At 38.7% G+C, this 13,996-nt stretch overlaps 1 protein-coding gene across 1 annotated transcript in view; it reads left to right on the top strand.

The window, feature by feature from the left end:
• LOC122806087 (extracellular calcium-sensing receptor-like) overlaps positions 1–13,996 on the top strand; it is a gene marked incomplete at its 5' end in the record, with an annotated part of 600,856 nt that overhangs the window by 355,887 nt on the left and 230,973 nt on the right. The gene's annotated exons all lie outside the window — the stretch shown is intronic.

Genomic DNA, 13,996 nt, shown 5'->3' with positions numbered 1-13,996 from the left:
TTATGAATCAATTTATGGAGAATTTAAGTTTTCTATTCAGCTTAATTGATGGGTAAATTCTATTGGATAATTTTTTGAGTGAATGTATATAAGGAATGGTGGGATTGTTGTTTTACTGATCTGATGAAGTTCTACAGTGAACTAAAAATGCAGTGATAAAGTTAAAGTGTTTTATTTTTATTAATTGGACTATTAAAGATATTTATTTTTGTTGGTACTTGTCCTGTGGTTCTCATTGTGCCTTTTATCTTTGAGTTTACCCATCTGGTAACATACGGATTGATGCCTAGTTGAGAGAGTTTATCTATTTTACCCAAGTAGGGAATAGTGTCAAAGGCTTTTTCCAGGTCAAGGTAGGTGGTGTGAACTGTCTTCCCCTCATCCATGGCTTTGGTGAATGTCTCAAAATAGTCGACCAAATGTAACAGACATGACTTCCCCTTCAAAAGCCAACCTGTGTGGGATCAAGTGTTTGGAGGTTGCCAATGTCCTTATTAATGAGGTCCATGATAATCCATTCCATGCCCTTGCAGATCAGGCTAGTTAGGCTGATGGGTCTATAATTTCCCAGATTGGTGGATACTCCACCTTTGTGTAAAGGGATGAAAGTGGCTGTCCTCCACTCAGCTGGGACAAAGCTGGAGGTCAGGTTATGGTTGAATAGGGTGTCTGAGTTAATGTAATGTAGGATGCAGCCTGTGTTGTTATCAGGTCTCATGGAGAATGCATATTTTGCCTTTGAGAGATGAGTGATGATCTGATCCCTAGATATAAGGGGAAGGGGTCAGGTACTGGGAATGTCCTGATTTACTGATGGAGGACATAGGGGTGAAATTGTTGCTGACTCTGTCAGCAAGCCTGTTTGCTATATCTACGGAATTTGTATATGTGGTATCCTTGACCATCAGTTCTAAACAGATCTGGGTGCTACCTTTGAGATTACAGACATATGTGAAGAAGGCCTTATGATTGTCTGTAGTTGATGTGGCCAATCTGGACTCGAAGTTTACTTTTGGAGGATTTCCCTAGTGATCTTATTTGCTTGTTTAGGTTAAGAAGAGATTGCTTCCATTTGGGCACCTGCTTCTTCTTAGTCCTAGACAGCAATTTCTTTTCTTTTGTTATAGAGTTTATTTATTGCAGATGTCCACCAGACAGGTTTACTCTTCCTTCTAGAGGATGATTTAGTCCTGTCAGGTATTCCTGATTCCATGCATCTATATAAATGTTTGTATAGTAATTTGGTATAATTTTGGATACTGGTGCCAGGTCCTAGAGAGTGGGAGGGGGCTGTGAAGCTGTTTATACCATCCCTCAGGAGGCTGTAATCAGCTCTGGAAAGGTATTTTTGTTTGACTCTAGCTAGAGGGAGGTCACAGGAGATGGTGACTTCGAGCATGACCTCTTTATGGTCTGATCTTACAAGGAAGGATGATACTGCAGGGATGCTTCAGTGATTATTCATGTTGGTTAATACCAAGTCCAAGATATTATCATCTCTTGTGGGGGTATCAACTAGCTCTTCCAAAGCATTTTAATTGACAAAATCAAGGAATCTCTGGCCATTTGTGTTCTGACATGAGTAGTTTTTCCAGTCTATGTTTGGGTAGTTAAAGTCACCCAGGAACAGGGTAAAGGGATGAATCTTGATAGATTCAAAGATGTCTAGATAGGCAGTTTGGGCATCTTGGGTCAGATATGGGGGCCGGAATCTAGCTCTGATTTGTATAAGAGTCTTGTCAATGGTTAACTGTACCTGGAGTGACTTCTGTGCTTCATACAGCTTGACCAGCCTGGAGGTGTGTATGTCTTTAATATATATTGAAACTATACCTCATTTGGCTTTACTACCCACAGTTTGGGGTCTGAATGTATAATAGGATGAGTAACTAGGTATGGCTGGGGTGCTGTCCGCAGCTTTGAACCAGGTTTCTGTGACTGCACAGATGTCAGCATTTTCCATGGTTAAAATTGCTTGCAATGAATGCAGTTTCATGTTTAGACACCTATCATTTAGCAGTATGACCTTTAATTTGTGTTTTGTTGCAATTGTTATGTTGGTAGTTTTAACCTCATCACTTTTCTACCAGTATTCTCTACTGTGCAGTTTAAATAAGGCCATATTCCCACCCTTTCCCATCATTGGACTATTTTCAAAAATGCTGAGCAATGCTGAGCAGTGCGCAAATCTGTTAAGCTGAGTTGAGCAGGGCTTAAGGTGCCAAATGCTGAGCAGTGCTCAGCAGTCTGCCAATCCACTTAGCTGAGCTGAATACTACTTAGAATGGGACTTCTTAGCAATGCTCATGCCAGCTAAGCAGAGCTGAGCACTGCTAAGTATTGCTCAGACAGGTCTTGTTTAAGTATTGCTTAGCTCGGCTTAGCAGTGCTTTGCAAAACTGAGCTAAGGGCAAAAAAAAAGTTTTCATTTAAAAAAGAAGTCAGAATTGAATATTAATTACTCATTACTGATACATTATTATTAAATGCATATATTTTACTTCAGCAATAACCAATGATGTCAGTGTGGTATATTAAGATTTACCCATGGTTGGTGTGGTTTAATCATGAGGGTGAAGCCGAGTGATTAAATAAAGGTAATCATGGATAAATCTTAATATACCACAACCACGGGGTCGGTTATTGCTATTATGCAATGACATTAGTTAAGAGAAAATATTTACTTTTCTTAAATAAATGTCATTGTATACCACTACCATGCTGTCCTTCCATATTTTTCCAGGATCCTGAGACTTTTTCTTATGTACTGCACATTCCCATGCATACCCAGTAAATTGCAAAGGAAGCAACTCAGAAAAGAAGGTGTCTGGTGCTCCATTTTTGTTTTCTATTTTTTTTTTTTTTTTACATATACAAAAAAAAATGTCGGACAGTTTAGAGGTAGAAAAGAGACAGAATGGAGGAAATGCAAGGAAAATCAAGTAAGTATCTTTAGTTCTGAATAATGTACCTGAATTTCCTAGAATTTTTTCTGTCATGTCTCTCTGCTATGTCCGGAGTCTGGATTACAATTTTTTTTTTTGTAAAAAAAAATAATAAAATTATAGTATATAGCAATGGAATAAAGTCAGGGCAACCAGACCTTTTTCCATTGGTATATGATAGCATTTACAATGGGCACACTGATTGGGCTGAACAATCAGTGTGCTCATTCTGGAATATCAATGACCAGTCGTATAATTTATGTGACCTCCCCCTATGTGCTTTCATTACATTATTTTGGGGTGTGACTGTACTGTATGGGACACATGTTTAAATGGGGGTTTTCATCTTATATCTCCACTGACACTGGGAATTTGGACCAGTTACACTACTCTGGTTAACAAATATTAATTACTACATTATTAAATAAAATAAAAAATAATATAGAACTGCTTTCCCATGTAAAAGCTGAATGGCATGTCTTGGTATCCGAATTGTGCACCTGTTACATGCAAAGCCATGACTCTAACCACTCAGCTAACTCAAGTGTGCAAATTTTGGCTATACATTTGTATATAGCTTCTTGATAAGTTTAAGCACTGCTGAGCAAGATGCCACCCCCCTGCAAACCTGCTCAGCTATGCTTAAACTTTCAAGGAAAATAAAAAAAAAAATTAAACATTAATTTAAATTTTAACTGTTAACCTTCACATTATTAGCTAAGTGTCCAGGGACACTTTCTTTCTTGTTTTAGTGCTGTAAAGCACTTTTACAGTGCAGGGGGTGTGTTACAGATACTGTGACACCCCCCCTACATGACATGACTTTACATTCCTAATCCTATCAACTTTGCAGATTTTTGTATGATGTCCAGATTTGTACCTCATATTCTTGGTCCATTTGTCATGGGATCATGTTTCCCTGGCAAATCAGTGGCAAATCATTAAAGACTGCAGTTATAAAATATTGACGGACATTTGAGTTTCACACATCATATTCTTCAGAAAATCCATGCTAATGCAAGACCTGTTATTCTATCGACTTTCTAAGTTTGTAAGGGCAATATTTAAAAACTATTCCCTATTTTTAGGCCTTTGTCCCACTATTGGCCTTTGAAGTGTCCAAGGACACTTTCTTTATTATAAAGTGCCGTACAACACTTTTACATTGCAGGGGTGTATCACAGTAACTGTCACACCCCCCTGCATTGCATTGCATTCAGTTGCCATTGATAATTTCAGTCTCTGTGGACACTGTTTTCTAATGTAAAGTGCTGTATAGCACTTTCACAATGCAGGGAGTGTGTGACAATACCTGTCACACACCCCTGCATTAATTTCACTTGCCATTCACTATTTCAGTGTCCAGAGACACTGTTTTCTTTTGTAAAGTGCCATGCGACACTTTGTCAGTGCAGGGGGCATGTTATAGGTCTGCAGGAACTGTAACACACTGCCTAGCACTCATTCAGTATCCATGTCCAGAGCTCTGTCTCAGTTAAATTAATATGTAAGGTGCACTGCCGAGAGGGGGATGCGGACATGGACACCATGCGCTGCTTTTTTCATAGGAATAACGCTGTGCCTACATGGAGTTTACTGAATCTTGGGGAGAGAGTTGTCATGTACTTCTCAAGGGCCTGATTACTGCTTATAACCAGTGAATTTATACTACAGTAAACTTCTAAAATTACCACTAAATTAAATTACTTGTCAAGGCTGGTTATCTGAGATCCACACTGTTTCTTAAGTAACTGCAATTTGAGGAATTAGGTTAGTGATTAATAACTATGGAAAAGAATGAAGTCAAAATACTAAAATTTAGTTATAAGAATTCTGCTACTACAAAGATGTTATGTTTAGATATGGGGCTTCAGGTCACATATATGACAGTAAGTATCTGTTTTATGGGAAAGCAAATTAATAATGAATTTCCAGCTGCGCTGCTTTTTTCACAAATATGGCTGCAAAGTTTATTATTGTTCACAAAAAGTATGCTTGTATGAGCTACTCACTACAACAGATAACCAGATTTTCCTCTGGATTTATGAGTCATTATCTTTGTGTTCACCTTGATGAATCCTGCCTATTCACTCCAGTCAAATATTTCAGTGATTATATTCTGTCTGGCTTTTCACTGGTCACTAGATAGAAGCAGTCATCTCAGTATAAAAGCAGACATCATATGGTAAACATTTATTTTTTGTATTTACTTTTTACTGAGTGAGTTGGTCCCACTAGGCTTGTGGCCTATTTTTAGGAAAGACCTAACATGATGTTTATGATATACAGAGAGAGAGGGGTTACCAGGGACTGAAATTAGCCAAATGTTACAACGACATATTAACAGTAATGTGTATATATATTTTGCTTTATGGCAATTTTAACAGTAATTTAAAACAGATGAGCAGGATAAAGAAGTGTATATGGCAAATTAAATCATGGAAGTTAAGAAGCTGTATTTTAAGTGTAATAAAGAATATTGCATGAGGGAGAATATTTCAGCAAAGCCTACATCGCCTGAAGTAAGGATGTCACAATTAAGTGTTAAAATATTTGTCAGTATTTTTGAACTATGGAGCTTTGGTGGGAGTGGTAGCAAAATGTAAGGAAAAGAAGGTTTAACATGTATTTTTAAAGAGTAATAGAGCTGTACTACATAAAGATACATTTAAAAGACCTTTTGATATTTTGTAGGAGAGCCACATAAACATATACAATTTAATCACACGTTCAGTGGGAAATGAACATTCAGTAGAAACTGAAGTGAATATACATATATAAAAGCAGAAATGTTAAAAGTGAAGAAAATGTTATCAACAAACAGTGAAAAAGCTGAATAGAACTATGGAATGAAATGATATGGAGAATTTGAGTGAGGTAGAGACAGTTGCTGACATGTCAGCATTACTGACACACAGCACATGGTTCCTCAACTTACTTTTTTTGCTGGGATGCCTTCTGTATGAAGCCTGCATGACCCCTTTTCATCTGTGCATATTTTTGCCAGGTACATTGATTTCTTCCCATATTCCAAACACATGCAGTATTTTAATTGGCAACAGGTTTGTGTGCTGGAATAGGCTTTGACTCCCTTGTAACCCTGAAATGCATAGACAAGGTAATCAGACAATGAACAAAAAAAAAACAGTTATAAAAACCAGGAAAATGGATTACAAGAGATACATGAGCCAAAAATGTTAATGCCAGGGAAAAAAAAAATGTAGGCTTTATTAGGTGTAAAAAAGAAATATAACATATGTTTGATTCTATGGATGAGGAATGGACTTTATTAATGGGACAGGCAGATATAGAGTTATACACAATGTTTTTTAGAAAAGACATTTTTATATGTGGAAATGGGAGCAAAGGAAGTTAAGACATGTATATGATTTAGGAAAGCAAGATATAAAGAAGGTAGGCATGAAGTAAAAGAAAAAACAGTAAGCCTCAACTAGAAGATATAAGATATAGGTATAGATTTTTGTTCATCTAACTAGATGAATTTACGATTAACAGCATTATATAAAACATATGTAATGAATGGTTGAAAGGTACTAATAAGAGAAATGAAAACTTGTATGTTGGTGTGCATAAACTTAAGAGAAAAGGTGATTATACAGACATCAGAAACTGGAGATCTATTACACTCATAAACATATGGATTATAAAATATTAGCAAAGGTATTTGAATAATCACTGCTGCAGTAGCCACTCCCTCCCTCCTTCCCTTGTTTCTTGGAGTGTTATTTTTGCCAGGGTGTGGACTTTAGTTTTTTGTTGTTGCTAGCATTGTCCTTTCAGGATGTCCTCTTCCCTCTCTGTCTGTTGGCAGGAAAGCTCTGAAGGGTTTGGTGTCCAAACCTGTTTTTTTTAGTCAGCTCAGCTCAAGCTGACTAATAGTTTGGGTGCATGGAAGGTACCCTGAAACTTTGGAAGTTGGATAGCTGTTACATCCTTGCAGGATGTAATCCATGTAATTTAGGCTACATCTAGTGTTATGGCCAGTTTACTTACACAACTGTACTTTCTTTTATGAAGTGACAATTCTATGTTTTAAGAATATTAAAGTTGCTGAGTATTACAAATTACACTTTAGTGATTGCTGGTCTAGTTAGATGAATGTGAACATTTTTATGCATCTGATGAAGCATTTATAACATTAAAGCTGATACTTTTCATTTTTATACTGTTTCTTCAATAATATTTTATGTGGCTCTGAACCTTGCCTGGCATATTCTCTGTTTAAAAAACATGAAGAAATGAAGTTTGGGGACAAAGAACCTCCTCCAGATCAGTCTTCCCAGTTCTTTGCCTGGAAGGATATCTGCATTTGCATAACTTACACCACTCCTATACTGTGTGTTCATGTTATCAAACAGCAGTCCTAAACCAGAAGCTTGTTGTTTTGCCCACTGGCTTCATGTAAGCACATCATGTGATTATGATCTGTTGCTATTATGCATTTTCTATCATATAGCTAAGACTGGAGCTTTCACTATTCCCAGGCATCCTTACTCTGCAGCTGCATATTTCTCATCTTTTGGCTGAGGTGTTGACTAAGGTATCATACATGATATTCTTCTCCATTTGAAGTAATCTGTTTGAATACAGTCCCCAGTCTGTCATTTGAGGCATCAGCCTGCATGATAACCTCCTGCCTATAATTAGGACTAGCTAAAACAAGGGATGCGCTCAAGCCTACATGCATTTCTGGAAAGCCTGTTCACAATCTGTTGTCCAGATAATTATATCTTGCCTGTTTTACTGGGTAAGGGCTATAAGAAAAGTGGCTGTGGTACTGTAACAAGGGGCAAACTATGGTGTAATACCCTCATAGCAGGGTGACTGATGTGATCCCCGGGGTAAATTTCCTATCTCCCATCCAGTCGTCAAGGTTCCTTTTGAAGAGGGCCAAGGAGGCACTCTGCTTGACATGTATGGGCAGTCTATTCCAGAGTATGGGGAGTCTCTGGGTCAGGAACCTATCCCTTCAGCATATTTTGTTCATTGTGATGACAAGGTTTAGGTCCATGGAGCGTGTGGCTCTGATGGCTTGGGATTTCTTTAAATGTAGCATGTCCAACAGCTATGGGTTTGACATGGCCTTGTAGGTTAGCAAAGATCACCTCTGAGAAGACGATATGCGACAGAGTATAGCTGGAGTTTTTTTAGTCGGTCAGCATAGGTCATCTGCTATAGGCCTGTGATTCTTTTGGTGAGGTGTTTCTGCAGTCTTTCCAGTTGTTGCAGATGTCTTGTGAGGTACATACCAACTGGGGTGTTGTACTCTATGATGGGTCTAATGAAGGATGAGTACAGTGGGACAATGACTTCCTTTTATCTGGATGAAAAGCCCTTAGTGATGAGGTGTGCCACATAGAAGGATTTCCTGACTGTTGTGAAATCACTGTCCACCTGTGTTAGTAAGTCTCTTATCACACTTTTGGTGTTTAGTGTACTGCCACCTATGTGGCAATTCATGGGTGCATGTTTTTTTCCCAAAGGGGATAACTATACACTTCTTGGCACTGAGCTTGAGCCCATGGCTCTGGCACCAAGCATCTGTTTCTGTAAGGCCCTTTTGTAGAATATCCAAATCATTTGGGGATTCAATAATGGCTCCCAGTTTGCAGTCATCTGCGAACTTTGTTAGCCAGAGTCCCTCAGTGTTGGCCTGTACTTCAGAGAAGTAGATGCCAAACAAGAGCGGTCCCAGGACTGAACCCTGAGGTACTCCACTTGTCAGTTGTCTGGAACTGGATTTGGAGTCGGCTACTTTTACAATGTGGGTTCTGTTAGTAAGCCAGTTGACAACCCATCGAGTGATGTAGGGATTTATGCCCAGCTTAGTAAGTTTATCTATGATTCCATAGAGGGGGATAGTGTCGAAGGCCTTGAGAAGGTCCAGATAGGCTGTGTGGACTGCCTTACCCTCGTCACGACTCCGGAGACTGAGTCGAAGAAGTCAGTCAGGTTCAGGAGACATGTTCGGCCCTTCACAAACACAAACTGGGTGGGGTCCAGTGGTTGAAGGTTGCCAGTGTCTTTGTTTATAAGTTACATGATAAGATGTTCTATGGCCTTGCAGATCAAGCTCATCAGACTGATGGTATGGTAGTTCCCAAGATCCAAGGTGGATCCCCCCTAGTGGAGTGGGATAACTGTAGCTGTGCGTCAGTCAGTGGGCATGAAGCCTGAGGTGAGGCTATGATTAAACATGACACTTAGGTGAGGTGCCAGTTCATTTTGTAGTTCATGTAGTACACAGCCCAGGATGTCGTCTGGTCCCATGGATGCTGTATTCTTAGCTTTGGAGAGTGCAGTTTTTACCTGTGTGGCTGTGATTACTGGAATTTGGCAATCTTTTTGTATTGAGATGGGCCCTTTAGGGGGTGAGAGGAGGGTGAAGTTGGCACTGAATCGATCTGCCAGGATATTGGCAATGTCCTTGGGATCAATGTATTTAATGCCATTCTGTTGTAGTTCAGAGCAGATCTCAACATTGCCATTTAGATTCTTGACATAGCTGTAGAGTGCCTTGTGGTAGTCTTTGAAATATTTGGTAAATTTATTTTCATAACTAGCTTTTCGAGGATTGTATGAGGGATCTCAGCTTCTTCCTGAGGCTGGTAAGGGTTTTTTTTGCATCCTGGGATTTTCCTCTTTTCTGTAACAGTTTCTTCCTTCTGTTGTATAGTTTGTATAGTTTGTATATGACAGGGGACCACCAAATTGGCTTCCTTTTTTTGGAGGAGAGCGTCTTGGTTCTATTTGGGATGGCACAATTCATGCACGAATGGATGTGCTCATACATTGCTTTAGTGCAGGATTCAGCAGTCGAACTTTCAGTTCCCGTCTGCATGGGTGTCATGAAGTTTGTCACTTCTGACTTGAGTAGCATGAAGTTGGCCTTGGAGAAGTTTTTTATGGATGTTTCCTTACTGGGGGTTGGGGTGACATGTGGATATCAAAGGTGATTAGCTTATGGTCAGACCTAACCGACGAGGGGGTGACCACTGGTGTGGAGCATCAATTTCCCATGTTGGTAATGACCAGATTCAGGATATTGGAGCCCCTGGTGTGACTATGGATTAGTTGATCCAGGGCATTGGAATTTATGAATTCCAAGAACCATTGGGCAAAGGTGTTGGTACATGAGTAGTTTTCCCAGTTAATGGCAGGGTAGTTGAAATCACTCAGTATTAGAGTGTTTGGTTGTATCTTAATATTTTCTAGTATGTTTAGAAAGGTGTAGTGAGAATCTTGGGGCATGGTGGGGGATCTTTAGCAAGCTACAATTTGGATTGCAGTCTTACCTAGTGTTAGTTGCACCCGGAGAATTTTGGATGCATTGTGTTGGGCAACTAGCTTGGAGGTGCGAATATTCTTGGTGAATATGGACACTCCTCCACCTTTAGTGTTTTGGTCCTGGTTTGGTGGCCGAAAAGTGTGGTAAGAGTTGTAGCCTGGTATTGCAGGGGTGCTCTCTGGAGCCTTGAACCAGGTCTCAGTTACTGCCTGCTTTGAATACCCACAATTGTTTTTTGGTAACAGGGGTATGCCATGCTCTAGATAGCATCCACTTTGGCATGCTCAAGAAACATTTTGCCACCTCTTACCCAATGATTGAGATAAGGTACTTTTTCTAACTGACATTTATGTTCCATGACTGCAAACCCAGCCTTTTATACCTCATTGCTATACTTGGATGAAAAGGTGAGTCACAGTTTCATCTGCGTGAGCATAATCACCTGAACAAGGCAAATCCCTGTAGTCATGTGATGACTGAGCTTATTACTAATTTTAAATAGTTATTTCTGCTATTTCTAGTAAAGACACTTAAAAAAACAGTCCATGTGTGTATGTTTTATGTGATATGCCTCTGTGTCACATTAATTAAACAGTATTTTCCCAGACATTCCCAGCATTGTTCATTTCACAGCACAGTTTTAGTAATGCAGATGCCATCAGAATATTATAGACTTGTACTGACATTTAAATGTTGTAACAGGATTCTGATACTAAAATTTGCATAAATAAAACTATTTTTTGTGTAAGTGATTAAAAAATGTTTTTTACATTCATATGTTTCTCATTCTTGGAGGAGGTAGTCATTTCCAATCCAGACACTTTCCCAGAAACCCACCAGTCTATATAGATTTTAGTCCAATCACACCTCTGTACTTTGAATTTCTTTGTAAATATAGAGGACCGAGTGCATCAGAGGTGTAAAAATACAATTCCTTCCTCAGGTGCATGCGTTGCTTCTGTAGTGCCTTGCACCTTTACATGTTTGATGCAAAAGAAGCACTATAGAGCTCTGCTGCATTTATGTGGTCTGGCAGCTGGTTACTTGAAGAGGAAGAGAGCAGCAGACCTCAGTTTTGTAAGGATAAGAAGTCACAGCAAGTAAGTAAACCATGGATTCCCAATGTGCAACAATTGTGTGTGCCGGTTCCCTCTAGGTCAACAGTTCATTTTTAACGAGTTATTACGTTCACATACTGATTGTCAACCATTTAGTTTATATTTTATATGTGTTTATTTGTTACCTGGGTAAGCTTTCAGGCTGTTGTTGCTGCTTTTCAGGAGTGACCAGAAATCATTGTTTTGTTAAATAATTTGCTCACATTCATATAATTTTGTAAGTCAGACTGACGGTATCAAACCCAAGACTACAGGATACAGTTCATTAGGAGCTCACAGAAACCATCTGTCTTAAGTTAGCAGAAGAATGAAGTAGAATTTATGAAAAAAGCTGGGGTATGTGAAGCTGTTTGCCAGCTTCAGAAATGTAACTTCCTTCTCCTCTCAAGTGTAGCCCCATTCCTAGAGCATGCATGTTGCTAAAAATTATATTTTTACATTAGTTCAATTCTCTGCTGGGGTACCTTCTATGTGGAGTCTGCATGTCCTCCCTGGGTTCATGTGGGTTTCCTCCAGGTACTCCAGTTTCTTCCCACATTCCAAAGGCATGCAGTAAGTGGAATAGACACTCTAAATTGGCCATAGGTTTGAGTGTGTGTGGTGTGAAAGAAATACCACAGCAGGGCTAGCCACCTGATGGTGTAAACCTTGATTCTGGAATATTGTCCTGTTGAAGATACACCCCAACCCCATGTGCAAACATTGGAAAAAGGGGGTGTGCTTGGATGGATGGATGGATGGATGGATGGATGGATGGATGGATGGATGGATCAATTAACAAAAAAAATCATCTGAAATTACAAGCTGGAGGGTGTAGCTAGTTATATGCCATGTATGTCATAATATTCACTTTTTTTGAATAATTTATTTTGTGCACCGAGCTGTTCTAGAATTCAATTTAAAAAGCCCTGCTAGATTTACCATGCTTTAATTTTGGATGTTAGTGTACAATTCTGAAAATTCTAGTTAGATCCCTGGACAAATGTAAGGCAAAAAAGAAGAAAAATAATCAACAGGACATTAAAAGGAATTAAGTTATGTTTCCATGGCATATATGCCATAAGTTTCATATGCCAATACATAGAATGAAACATCTAAAACTTTAAAGTATAATGGCATATTAAAAGCCTTCGAGGGCAGAATTTTTCAGAAAAGATGAATAGGAATGCTCTCTTAAGATATAGAAGGGATGGAAAGTGCTGAAAGATTTTAAGATTTATAAGCTTCAGTAAATTCAAGACTGTAAGCATTTATTTTGAAAAGTGGGTGTATGATAATGCTTAACTTGCCTATAATCTGCAGCTGTACAAGGAAGTTATAGGTATTGCAAGTGCAGTTTAGACTCATATGCAGTCAAGTACATTATATGAAGTACTTTACATGAAGGTAAATTTGTGCACATCTGTTTACAGCTGTCATTACCAACAATCAGTAATCATAGGTAAACAGTTGTGGCATTTTATTGCTGTATACCACCTTATGTAACCATTTGGGCACTCTGTTACTGCTGAATTCACATCAAATCTACATTTAGCATTTATTTTAGGTAGAAATGCTATATTTGTATCTGATTTATATTCAGTAATCATATAATTAATGTACTCTTAAGAAAGGAGAACCATACATAATATTTTTGTCGTAATATGCATATTTTACATTTTCCAATTATTCCTTTGCTTCTGGTGATCATCCATTGCTGATGACTATCAGTAACAGATATCTGCTTGAGGGAGTAGGCTGTGGATGAAAGCAGACAACTGACCATACTGAAGTGATTGCTAGTGGTCAGTGGGGACATTGTATAGCTTCTGACAGCCAAAAAATTAAATACATTATTGTCACCATTCTATGTTCTAACTGTGCAATCTTGTAAGTTAGGAGTGAGATGCAGTGAAATACTTTGGAGCAGAATGGAATTCTTGTGTGTTTTGATCCTAGTTTCTAACTGGAATTTCACAATATTTTGTGAATTGCCTAAGGGAAATGGCATATTGCCTCTTGTATACAATATATTCAGTTTAGGGGGCAGGGAGTTGAAATTCATGTCAGTCTGCAAAGTATTATTCTCTTGAATGTTTCTTTCCTGACTATTACATCAGAGGAATAAGTTGTATAAATATTTCTCTTAAGTAAGGAACTTTTTGTAACTGGAATTGTTCCCTCCTGGTCTAGACTAATTTGTTAAAGTACGTGATATGAAGATAAATGTTACACTGTTTGTTTTTATTATTTAACATTTGTTAACCGGGAAAGTCCGACTTGGAACAAAGCCAATTTTCAGCGGAGGCCCAGGGGAAAATGCTCCAGAAGCATGTCTTTGTGATGTGGGAGGAAACCCACACAGACACAGGGAGAATATGCAGACTCCACACAGAAGGCACCCCAGCCGAGAATTGAACTGGAGAACCTCTTGCTGTGAGGTGACAACACTACCGCTGCACCACACTTAGCATCACAAGCAAACTACAGGTCATAGATTAGAGTATGACATTATTCTAAGAAATGTACTGTAATAGTTAATACAATTACATATTTATGGTCTTTTATTGCTGTATTTCACCAATCATTTTGGATGCTCTGTTTGCCATTCAGTTTTAAAAACAGGGCTTGGGTTGCTAAAGGTT

The sequence above is a fragment of the Protopterus annectens genome, chromosome 7.part0, assembly GCF_019279795.1.
Source record: "Protopterus annectens isolate FY-2018-M chromosome 7.part0, PAN1.0, whole genome shotgun sequence".
In the NCBI taxonomy this organism is placed as follows: Eukaryota; Metazoa; Chordata; order Ceratodontiformes; family Protopteridae; genus Protopterus; species Protopterus annectens.
The sequence above is the reverse complement of the archived record's forward strand: the minus strand, read 5'-3'. Positions and strand labels throughout refer to the sequence as shown.